Consider the following 13,616-nt stretch of genomic DNA (forward strand, 5'->3'; position numbering starts at 1 on the left):
CTCTAACATGAAATGTGATATCCAACTCCTTCACTTTCCAAACCTGAGAGCCTATCTATAGCATGAAATGTGATATCCAAGTCCTTCGCATTCCAATCCTTAGACCCTTCCTACAGCATGCAATATGATATCTCAATGATTCTAATAAAAAACCTGAGACCCGTCCTATAACATGAGATGGGATATCCAACTCCTTCCCATTCCAATCCTGAGACACTTCCGATAGCAGAGATGTGATATCTCAATGTTTATACCAAACCTGAGACCCTTCCTATAACATGAGATGTGATATCCAACTCCTTCCCGTTCCAAACCTGAGACCCTTCCTTTAGCATGAGATGTGATATCCAGCTCCTTCCCATTCCAATCCTGAGACACTTCCGATAGCATGAGATGTGATATCTCAATGCTTCTAATATCAAAACTGAGACCCTCCCTATAGCATGATATGTGATATCTAAGTCCTTCCCATTCCAATCCTGAGACCCTTCCTATCGCATGAGATGTGATATCTCAATGCTTCTACCAAACCTGAGACCCTTCCTTTAGCATGAGATGTGATATCCAACTCCTTCCCATTCCAATCCTGAGACCCTTCCTATAGCATGAGATGTGATATCTAAATACTTCTAATACCAAACCTGAGATCCTTCCGATAACATGAGATGTGATATCTCAATACTTCTAATACCAAACCTGAGATCCATCCTATAACATGAGATGTGATATCCAAATCCTTCCCCTTCCAAACCTGAGACCCTCCCTTTAGCATGAGATGTGATATCCAACTCCTTCCCATTCCAATCCTGAGACCCTTCTGATAGCATAAGATATGATATCTCAATGCTTCTATATCAAACCTGAGATCCTTCCGATAGCATGAGATGTGATATCTCAATACTTCTAATACCAAACCTGAGATCCTTCCTATAACATGATATGTGATATCCAAATCCTTATCTTCCAAACCTGAGACCCTCCCTTTACCATGAGATGTGATATCCAACTCCTTCCCATTCCAATCCTGAGACTCTTCTGATAGCATAAGATATGATATCTCAATGCTTCTATACCAAACCTGAGATCCTTCTGATAGCATGAGATGTGATATCTCAATGCTTCTAATACCAAACCTGAGATCCTACCTCTAACATGAAATGTGATATCCAACTCTTTCCCCTTGCAAACCTGAGAGCCTTCCTATAGCATGAGATGTGATATCCAAGTCCTTCCCATTCCAATCCTGAGACCCTTCCTATAACATGAGATGTGATATCCAACTCCTTCCCATTCCAACCTGAGACCCTTCCTATAGCATGAGATGGGATATCTAACTCCTTCCAAATCCAATCCCGATACCCTTCCGATAGCATGAGATGTGATAACCCAATGCTTCTACCAAACCTGAGACCCATATTATGGCATGAGATGTGATATCAAACTCCTTCCCATTCTAATCCTGAGACCCTTCCTATAGCTTGAAATGTGATATCCAACTCCTTCCCATTCCAATTCTGAGACCCTTCCTATACCATGAGACTTGATATCTCAATGCTTCTAATACCAAACCTGAGACCCGTCCTATAACATGAGATGTGATATCCAAATCCTTCCCCTTCCAAACCTTAGACCCTTCCTTTATCATGAGATGTGATATCCAACTCCTTCCCATTCCAATCTTGAGACCCTTCCGATATCATGAAATGTGATATCTCAATGCTTCTATCAAACTTGAGACCCTCCCTATAGCATGAGATGTGATATCCAACTCCTTCCCATTCCAATCCTGAGACCCTTCTGATAGCATAAGATATGATATCTCAATGCTTCTATACCAAACCTGAGATCCTTCCGATAGCATGAGATGTGATATCTCAATACTTCTAATACCAAACCTGAGATCCTTCCTATAACATGAGATGAGATATCCAAATCCTTATCTTCCAAACCTGAGACCCTCCCTTTACCATGAGATGTGATATCCAACTCCTTCCCATTCCAATCCTGAGACTCTTCTGATAGCATAAGATATGATATCTCAATGCTTCTAATACCAAACCTGAGATCCTACCTCTAACATGAAATGTGATATCCAACTCTTTCCCCTTGCAAACCTGAGAGCCTTCCTATAGCATGAGATGTGATATCCAAGTCCTTCCCATTCCAATCCTGAGACCCTTCCTATAACATGAGATGTGATATCCAACTCCTTCCCATTCCAACCTGAGACCCTTCCTATAGCATGAGATGGGATATCCAACTCCTTCCAAATCCAATCCCGATACCCTTCCGATAGCATGAGATGTGATAACCCAATGCTTCTACCAAACCTGAGACCCATATTATGGCATGAGATGTGATATCAAACTCCTTCCCATTCTAATCCTGAGACCCTTCCTATAGCTTGAAATGTGATATCCAACTCCTTCCCATTCCAATTCTGAGACCCTTCCTATACCATGAGACTTGATATCTCAATGCTTCTAATACCAAACCTGAGACCCGTCCTATAACATGAGATGTGATATCCAAATCCTTCCCCTTCCAAACCTTAGACCCTTCCTTTATCATGAGATGTGATATCCAACTCCTTCCCATTCCAATCTTGAGACCCTTCCGATATCATGAAATGTGATATCTCAATGCTTCTATCAAACTTGAGACCCTCCCTATAGCATGAGATGTGATATCCAACTCCTTCCCATTCCAATCCTGAGACCCTTCTGATAGCATAAGATATGATATCTCAATGCTTCTATACCAAACCTGAGATCCTTCCGATAGCATGAGATGTGATATCTCAATACTTCTAATACCAAACCTGAGATCCTTCCTATAACATGAGATGAGATATCCAAATCCTTATCTTCCAAACCTGAGACCCTCCCTTTACCATGAGATGTGATATCCAACTCCTTCCCATTCCAATCCTGAGACTCTTCTGATAGCATAAGATATGATATCTCAATGCTTCTAATACCAAACCTGAGATCCTACCTCTAACATGAAATGTGATATCCAACTCTTTCCCCTTGCAAACCTGAGAGCCTTCCTATAGCATGAGATGTGATATCCAAGTCCTTCCCATTCCAATCCTGAGACCCTTCCTATAACATGAGATGTGATATCCAACTCCTTCCCATTCCAACCTGAGACCCTTCCTATAGCATGAGATGGGATATCTAACTCCTTCCAAATCCAATCCCGATACCCTTCCGATAGCATGAGATGTGATAACCCAATGCTTCTACCAAACCTGAGACCCATATTATGGCATGAGATGTGATATCAAACTCCTTCCCATTCTAATCCTGAGACCCTTCCTATAGCTTGAAATGTGATATCCAACTCCTTCCCATTCCAATTCTGAGACCCTTCCTATACCATGAGACTTGATATCTCAATGCTTCTAATACCAAACCTGAGACCCGTCCTATAACATGAGATGTGATATCCAAATCCTTCCCCTTCCAAACCTTAGACCCTTCCTTTATCATGAGATGTGATATCCAACTCCTTCCCATTCCAATCTTGAGACCCTTCCGATATCATGAAATGTGATATCTCAATGCTTCTATCAAACTTGAGACCCTCCCTATAGCATGAGATGTGATATCCAACTCCTTCCCATTCCAATCCTGAGACCCTTCTGATAGCATAAGATATGATATCTCAATGCTTCTATACCAAACCTGAGATCCTTCCGATAGCATGAGATGTGATATCTCAATACTTCTAATACCAAACCTGAGATCCTTCCTATAACATGAGATGAGATATCCAAATCCTTATCTTCCAAACCTGAGACCCTCCCTTTACCATGAGATGTGATATCCAACTCCTTCCCATTCCAATCCTGAGACTCTTCTGATAGCATAAGATATGATATCTCAATGCTTCTAATACCAAACCTGAGATCCTACCTCTAACATGAAATGTGATATCCAACTCTTTCCCCTTGCAAACCTGAGAGCCTTCCTATAGCATGAGATGTGATATCCAAGTCCTTCCCATTCCAATCCTGAGACCCTTCCTATAACATGAGATGTGATATCCAACTCCTTCCCATTCCAACCTGAGACCCTTCCTATAGCATGAGATGGGATATCCAACTCCTTCCAAATCCAATCCCGATACCCTTCCGATAGCATGAGATGTGATAACCCAATGCTTCTACCAAACCTGAGACCCATATTATGGCATGAGATGTGATATCAAACTCCTTCCCATTCTAATCCTGAGACCCTTCCTATAGCTTGAAATGTGATATCCAACTCCTTCCCATTCCAATTCTGAGACCCTTCCTATACCATGAGACTTGATATCTCAATGCTTCTAATACCAAACCTGAGACCCGTCCTATAACATGAGATGTGATATCCAAATCCTTCCCCTTCCAAACCTTAGACCCTTCCTTTATCATGAGATGTGATATCCAACTCCTTCCCATTCCAATCTTGAGACCCTTCCGATATCATGAAATGTGATATCTCAATGCTTCTATCAAACTTGAGACCCTCCCTATAGCATGAGATGTGATATCCAACTCCTTCCCATTCCAATCCTGAGACCCTTCTGATAGCATAAGATATGATATCTCAATGCTTCTATACCAAACCTGAGATCCTTCCGATAGCATGAGATGTGATATCTCAATACTTCTAATACCAAACCTGAGATCCTTCCTATAACATGAGATGAGATATCCAAATCCTTATCTTCCAAACCTGAGACCCTCCCTTTACCATGAGATGTGATATCCAACTCCTTCCCATTCCAATCCTGAGACTCTTCTGATAGCATAAGATATGATATCTCAATGCTTCTAATACCAAACCTGAGATCCTACCTCTAACATGAAATGTGATATCCAACTCTTTCCCCTTGCAAACCTGAGAGCCTTCCTATAGCATGAGATGTGATATCCAAGTCCTTCCCATTCCAATCCTGAGACCCTTCCTATAACATGCGATGTGATATCCAACTCCTTCCCATTCCAACCTGAGACCCTTCCTATAGCATGAGATGGGATATCCAACTCCTTCCGAATCCAATCCCGATACCCTTCCGATAGCATGAGATGTGATAACCCAATGCTTCTACCAAACCTGAGACCCATATTATGGCATGAGATGTGATATCAAACTCCTTCCCATTCTAATCCTGAGACCCTTCCTATAGCTTGAAATGTGATATCCAACTCCTTCCCATTCCAATTCTGAGACCCTTCCTATACCATGAGACTTGATATCTCAATGCTTCTAATACCAAACCTGAGACCCGTCCTATAACATGAGATGTGATATCCAAATCCTTCCCCTTCCAAACCTCAGACCCTTCCTTTATCATGAGATGTGATATCCAACTCCTTCCCATTCCAATCTTGAGACCCTTCCGATATCATGAAATGTGATATCTCAATGCTTCTATCAAACTTGAGACCCTCCCTATAGCATGAGATGTGATATCCAAGTCCTTCCCATTCCAATCCTGAGACCCTTCCTATAGCATGAGATGTGATATCTCAATGCTTCTAATACCAAACCTGAGACCCTTCCTATAACATGAGATGGGAATATCCAACTCCTTCCCATTCCAATCCTTAGACCCTTCCTACAGCATGCAATATGATATCTCAATGATTTTAATTAAAAACCTGAGACCCGTCCTATAACATGAGATGGGATATCCAACTCCTTCCCATTCCAATCCTGAGACACTTCCTATAGCATGAGATGTGATGTCTCAATGCTTCTAATACCAAACCTGAGATCCTTCCTTTAACATGAGATGTGATATCCAACTCCTTCCATTCCAATCCTTAGACCCTTCCTACAGCATGCAATATATCTCAATGATTTTAATAAAAAACCTGAGACCCGTCCTATAACATGAGATGGGATATCCAACTCCTTCCCATTCCAATCCTGAGACACTTCCGATAGCAGAGATGTGATATCTCAATGTTTATACCAAACCTGAGACCCTTCCTATAACATGAGATGTGATATCCAACTCCTTCCCGTTCCAAACCTGAGACCCTTCCTTTAGCATGAGATGTGATATCCAGCTCCTTCCCATTCCAATCCTGAGACACTTCCGATAGCATGAGATGTGATATCTTAATGCTTCTAATATCAAAACTGAGACCCTCCCTATAGCATATGTGATATCTAAATCCTTCCCATTCCAATCCTGAGACCCTATAGCATGAGATGTGCTATCTCAATGCTTATCCTTGATTCCTGTAGTAAATTGATTTCCTTTGCAGGCCGACTCCTGTCACGAATGCCTTGTCTGCATGCATTCTCTCCTGGCCATTCGCTCACCGTGGCTATTTGCCTACCCCCTTCCTCTCTCAGTGGATGGACTTCTCCATCCTAGCCTCCTACCACTCAACTCCGCCTACTTGGAGAATTCAACATGAACCTGTATGCTTCCTGACCTGGACTTTTACGAGATCTGCAACTCTTCATGTCGCTGGCCCTACACACTGCAGGGAATACTCAGGATTTTCTGATCTCAGACCTCCCCCTCTGTAACCCTCTCAACAATCGTCTCCCGTGGTGATCAAGTTCTCATCTCCAAAGAAGGCTAACTGCCAGCTATTCCTCCTCAGAGGAGTTCTCCCTTTCTGTCCCTGCTCCCTGCACAGTTTCGCGTTGCAAACACTCCCTTTCCTGCTCTCTGGCTTAGACGCTTTTCCTTCTCAGAGGCCTTCTTCCTTTCTGCCCTTTTCGCGTTGCAAGTATCGCTTCCCAGCTCTCTGGTTTAGACGCGTGTTCCCTGCCTTCTCTCCTCTTCCCGCTGCCTTCAAATCAAAAAATGAGCTCCAAAAGATACACAGTGCTCAGAATGCTCTATAACACCCATTATTCAACATATAGCCGTAACCCGCTAGACGTATTGAAACGTGCTGTAAACTAGCAAAAACAGCTAGAAAATGTACTTTCCTCGCGTTTTTGTAAATGCTAATTCTGATGGGTTCCCATGTATGTACTGTCCGTGCGTTTGTTGTCGAATCCTGAAGTTTTTAACCACTGTTCTCCCATACAAGGGGGGGTCAACGTCTACTGCTGTTCACAGGCTGAATGTATACGGCTGAAATCTTCAAGGCATTATCAGCTTTCCTGACTGTTTTGGAACGTGTATTTGCCATCTGTTAATGCAGTCGCCCTGTGTTCATCGTCCCTTCTACTTCACAGGCTGCACTCCCCTGGTGATCACATTCTCCTCTCCAGAGCAGGCTGACTACCAGCTGCTCCTCTTCATAGGCGTTCATCCTTTCTGTCCCTGTCCCGTTCCGCGTTGCATGTACTCGCTTCCCAGCTCTCTGGTTTAGATGCTTGTTCCCTGCCTTCTCTCCTCTTCCTACAGCCTTCCAATGAGCTCCACAAGATAGTGTTCAGAATGCTTTATAACCCCATTATTCAACATATAGCTGTAACCCGCTAGACGTATTGAAACGTGCTAAAAACGAGCAGAAACAGCTCGAAAATGTACTTTTCTCGCGTTTTGGTAAATGCGAATTCTGGTGGATTCCCATTTTGTACTCTGTTCGTGCGTTTGTTCAGTCGAATCCTGGTCTTTTGAACCACTCTTCTCCCATACAAAGGAGGGTCAAAATGTGTTGTTCACAGGCTGAATTTATACTGCTGAAATGCTCGCTTCCCTGCTCTCTGGTTTAGATGCGTGTTCCCTGCCTTCTCTCCTCTTCCTACAGCCTTCCAATGAGCTCCACTAGATAGTGTTCAGAATGCTTTATAACCCCATTATTCAACATATAGCTGTAACCCGCTAGACGTATTGAAACGTGCTAAAAACTAGCAAAAATAGCTAGAAAATGTACTTCCCTCGCGTTTTTGTAAATGCGAATTCTGGTGGGTTCCCATGTTGTATGTACTGTGTCCGTGCGTTTGTGTCGAATCCTGACGTTTTTAACCACTGTTCTCCCATACTAGGGAGGGGGGGTCAACATCTGCTGTTCACAGGATGAATGTACACGGCTGAAATCTTCAAGGCATTATCAGCTTTCCTGACTGTTTTGGAACGTGTATTTGCCATCTGTTAATGCAGTCGCCCTTTGTTCATCGTTCCTTCTAGTTTACAGGCTGCACTCCCCTAGTGATCACATTCTTCTCTCCTATGCAGGCTAACTACCAGCTGCTCCTCCTCATAGGTGTTCATCCTTTCTGTCCCTGCTCCCTGCACCGTTTCGCGTTGCATGTACTCGCTTCCCAGCTCTCTGGTTGAGATGCGTGTTCCCTGCCTTCTCTCCTCTTGCTACAGCCTTCCAATTTGCTCCACAAGATACAGTGTTCAGAATGCTTATAACACCCATTATTCAACATATAGCTGTAACCCGATAGACGTATTGAAACGTGCTAAAAACTAGCAAAAACAGCTAGAACATGTACTTCCCTCGCGTTTTGGTAAATGCAGGGTACACACGTCTAAACCAGAGAGCAGGGAAGCGAGCATTTCAGCAGTATAAATTCAGCCTGTCAACAACACATTTTGACCCTCCCTTGTATGGGAGAAGAGTGGTTCAAAAGACCAGGATTCGACTGAACAAACGCACGAGCAAGTACAAAATGGGAATCCACCAGAATTCGCATTTACCAAAACGCGAGGAAAGTACATGTTCTAGCTGTTTCTGCTCGTTTTTAGCACGTTTCAATACGTCTAGCGGGTTACAGCTATATGTTGAATAATGGGTGTTATAAAGCATTCTGAACACTATCTTGTGGAGCTCATTGGAAGGCTGTAGGAAGAGGAGAGAAGGCAGGGAACACGCATCTAAACCAGAGAGCTGGGAAGCGAGTACTTGCAACGCGAAAAGGGCAGAAAGCAAGAAGGCCTCTGAGAAGGAAAAGCGTCTAAACAAGAGAGCAGGGAAGCGAGTGTTTGCAACGCGAAACGGTGCAGGGAGCAGGGACAGAAAGGGAGAACTCCTCTGAGGAGGAACAGCTGGCAGTTAGCCTTCTTTGAAGATGAGAACTTGATCACCACGGGAGAGGATTGTTGAGAGGGTTACAGAGGGGGAGGTCTGAGATCAGAAAATCCTGAGTAGTCCCTGCAGTGTGTAGGGCCAGCGACATGAAGAGTTGCAGATCTCGTAAAAGTCCAGGTCAGGAAGCATACAGGTTCATGTTGAATTCTCCAAGTAGGCGGAGTTGAGTGGCAGGAGGCTAGGACGGAGAAGTCCATCCACTGAGAGAGGAAGGGGGTAGGCAAATAGCCACGGTGAGAGAATGGCCAGGAGAGAATGCATGCAGACAAGGCATTCGTGACAGGAGTCGGCCTGCAAAGGAAATCAATTTACTACAGGAATCAAGGATAAGCATTGAGATATCACATCTCATGCTATAGGAAGGGTCTCAGGATTGGAATGGGAAGGACTTAGATATCACATATCATGCTATAGGGAGGGTCTCAGTTTAGATATTAGAAGCATTGAGATATCACATCTCATGCTATCGGAAGTGTCTCAGGATTGGAATGGGAAGGAGCTGGATATCACATCTCATGCTAAAGGAAGGGTCTCAGGTTTGGAACGGGAAGGAGTTGGATATCACATCTCATGTTATAGGAAGGGTCTCAGGTTTGGTATAAACATTGAGATATCACATCTCAGGCTATAGGAAGGGTCTCAGGATTGGAATGGGAAGGAGTTGGATATCACATCTCATGCTATAGGAAGGGTCTCAGGATTGGAATGGGAAGGAGTTGGATATCACATTGGATATTCCCATCTCATGTTATAGGAAGGATCTCAGGTTTGGTATTAGAAGCATTGAGATATCACATCTCATGCTATAGGAAGGGTCTCAGGATTGGAATGGGAAGGACTTGGATATCACATCTCATGCTATAAGGAGGGTCTCAAGTTTGATATTAGAAGCATTGAGATATCACATTTCATGATATCGGAAGGGTCTCAAGATTGGAATGGGAAGGAGTTGGATATCACATCTCATGATAAAGGAAGGGTCTAAGGTTTGGAAGGGGAAGGATTTGGATATCACATCTTATGTTATAGGACGGGTCTCAGGTTTGGTATTAGAAGCATTGAGATATCAAGTCTCATGGTATAGGAAGGGTCTCAGAATTGGAATGGGAAGGAGTTGGATATCACATCTCAAGCTATAGGAAGGGTCTCAGGATTAGAATGGGAAGGAGTTTGATATCACATCTCATGCCATAGTATGGGTCTCAGGTTTGGTAGAAGCATTGGGATATCACATCTCATGCTATCGGAAGGTTATCAGGATTGGATTTGGAAGGAGTTGGATATCCCATCTCATGCTATAGGAAGGGTCACAGGTTGGAATGGGAAGGAGTTTGATATCACATCTCATGTTATAGGACGGGTCTCAGGATTGGAATGGGAAGGACTTGGATATCACATCTCATGCTATAGGAAGGCTCTCAGGTTTGCAAGGGGAAAGAGTTGGATATCACATTTCATGTTAGAGGTAGGATCTCAGGTTTGGTATTAGAAGTATTGAGATATCACATCTCATGCTATCAGAAGGATCTCAGGTTTGGTATAGAAGCATTGAGATATCATATCTTATGCTATCAGAAGAGTCTCAGGATTGGAATGGGAAGGAGTTGGATATCACATCTCATGGTAAAGGAAGGGTCTCAGGTTTGGAAGATAAGGATTTGGATATCACATCTCATGTTATAGGAAGGATCTCAGGTTTGGTATTAGAAGTATTGAGATATCACATCTCATGCTATCGGAAGGATCTCAGGTTTGGTATAGAAGCATTGAGATATATCTTATGCTATCAGAAGGGTCTCAGGATTGGAATGGGAAGGAGTTAGATATCACATCTCATGCTAAAGGGAGGGTCTCAGGTTTGGAAGGGGAAGGATTTGGATATCACATCTCATGTTATAGGATGGATCTCAGGTTTGGTATTAGAAGTATTGAGATATCACATCTCATGTTATCGGAAGGATCTCAGGTTTGGTATTAGAAGTATTGAGATATCACATCTCATGCTATAGGAAGGGTCTCAGGATTGGAATGGGAAGGAGTTGGATATCACATCTCATGCTAAAGGAAGGGTCTCAGGTTTGGTAGAAGCATTGAGGTATCACATCTCATGCTATAGGAAGGCTCTCAGGATTGGAATGGGAAGGACTTAGATATCACATATCATGCTATAGGGAGGGTCTCGGTTTTGATATTAGAAGCATTGAGATATCACATCTCATGCTATCGGAAGTGTCTCAGGATTGGAATGGGAAGGAGCTGGATATCTCATCCATCCATCTCATGCTAAAGGAAGGGTCTCAGGTTTGGAACGGGAAGGAGTTGGATATCACATCTCATGTTATAGGAAGGGTCTCAGGTTTGGTATAAACATTGAGATATCACATCTCTGCTATCGGAAGTGTCTCAGGATTGGAATGGGAAGGAGTTGAATATCCCATCTCATGTTATAGGACGGGTCTCAGGTTTTTTATTAGAATCATTGAGATATCATATTGCATGATGTAGGAAGGGTCTAAGGATTGGAATGGGAAGGACTTAGATCTCACATCTCATGCTATAGATAGGCTCTCAGGTTTGGAAAGTGAAGGAGTTGGATATCACATTTCATGTTAGAGGAAGGATCTCAGGTTTGGTATTAGGGGCATTGAGATATCACATCTCAGGCTATAGGAAGGGTCTCAGGATTGGAATGGGAAGGAGTTGGATATCACATCTCATGCTATAGGAAGGGTCTCAGGTTTGGTAGAACCATTGAGATATCACATCTCATGCTATAGGAAGGGTCTCAGGATTGGAATGGAAGGAGTTGGATATCACATCTCATGTTATAGGAAGGATATCAGGTTTGGTATTAGAAGCATTGAGACATCACATCTCATGCTATAGGAAGGGTCTCAGGATTGGAATGGGAAGGAGTTGGATATCACATCTCATGCTATAGGAAGGGTCTCAGGATTGGAATGGGAAGGAGTTGAATATGACAACTCATGCCGTAGGAAGGGTCTCAGGTTTGGTATAAACATTGAGATATCACATCTCTGCTATCAAAAGGGTCTCAGGATTGGAATGGGAAGGAGTTGGATTCCCCATCTCATGTTATAGGAAGAGTCTCAGGTTTGGTATTAGAAGCATTGAGATATCACATCTCATGCTATAGGAAGTGTCTCAGGATTGGAATGGGAAGGACTTGGATATCACATCTCATGCTATGGGAAGGGTCTCAGGTTTGGTATAAGCAGTGAGATATCACATCTCATGCTATAGGAAGTGTCTCAGGACATCTCATGTTATAGGAAGGATCTCAGGTTTGGTATAAGCATTGAGATATCACATCTCATGCTATAGGAAGGGTCTCAGGATTGGAATGGGAAGGACTTGGATATCACATCTCACGCTATAGGGAGGGTCTCAAGTTTGATATTAGAAGCTTTGAGATATCACATCTCATGATATCGGAAGGGTCTCAGGATTGGAATGGGAAGGAATTGGATATCACATCTCATGCTAAAGGGAGGGTCTCAGGTTTGGAAGGGGAAGGATTTGGATATCACATCTCATGTTATAGGAAGGATCTCAGGTTTGGTATTAGAAGCATTGAGATATCACATCTCATGCTATCGGAAGGATCTCAGGTTTGGTATTAGAAGTATTGAGATATCATATCTCATGCTATAGGAAGGGTCTCAGGATTGGAATGGGAAGGAGTTGGATATCACATCTCATGCTATAGGGAGGGTCTCAGGATTGGAATGGGAAGGACTTAGATATCACATATCATGCTATAGGGAGGGTCTCAGTTTTGATATTAGAAGCATTGAGATATCACATCTCATGCTATCGGAAGTGTCTCAGGATTGGAATGGGAAGGAGCTGGATATCACATCTCATGCTAAAGGAAGGGTCTCAGGTTTGGAACGGGAAGGATTTGGATATCACATCTCATGTTATAGGAAGGGTCTCAGGTTTGGTATAAGCATTGAGATATCACATCTCTGCTATCGGAAGTGTCTCAGGATTGGAATGGGAAGGAGTTGGATATCCCATCTCATGTTATAGGATGGGTCTCAGGTTTGTTATTAGAATCATTGAGATATCATATTGCATGCTGTAGGAAGGGTCTAAGGGTTGGAATGTGAAGGACTTGGATATCACATCTCATGCTATAGATAGGCTCTTAGGTTTGGAAAGGGAAGGAATTGGATATCACATTTCATGTTAGAGGAAGGATCTCAGGTTTGGTATTAGAAGCATTGAGATATCACATCTCATGCTATAGGAAGGGTCTCAGGATTGGAATGGGAAGCAGTTGGATATCACATCTCATGCTATAGGAAGGGTCTCAGGTTTGATATAAGCATTGAGATATCACATCTCATGCTATAGGACGGGTCTCAGGATTGGAATGGAAGGAGTTGGATATCACATCTCATGTTATAAGGAAGGATCTCAGGTTTGGTATTAGAAGCATTGAGACATCACATCTCATGCTATAGGAAGGGTCTCAGGGTTGGCATGGGAAGGAGTTGGATATCACATCTCATCCAATAGGAAGGGTCTCAGGTTTGGAATGGGAAGGAATTGGATATCACATCTCATGTTATAG

Source organism: Ambystoma mexicanum, chromosome 1q (genome assembly GCF_040938575.1).
Source record: "Ambystoma mexicanum isolate Mex_15411 chromosome 1q, UKY_AmexF1_1, whole genome shotgun sequence".
NCBI lineage: Eukaryota > Metazoa > Chordata > Amphibia > Caudata > Ambystomatidae > Ambystoma > Ambystoma mexicanum.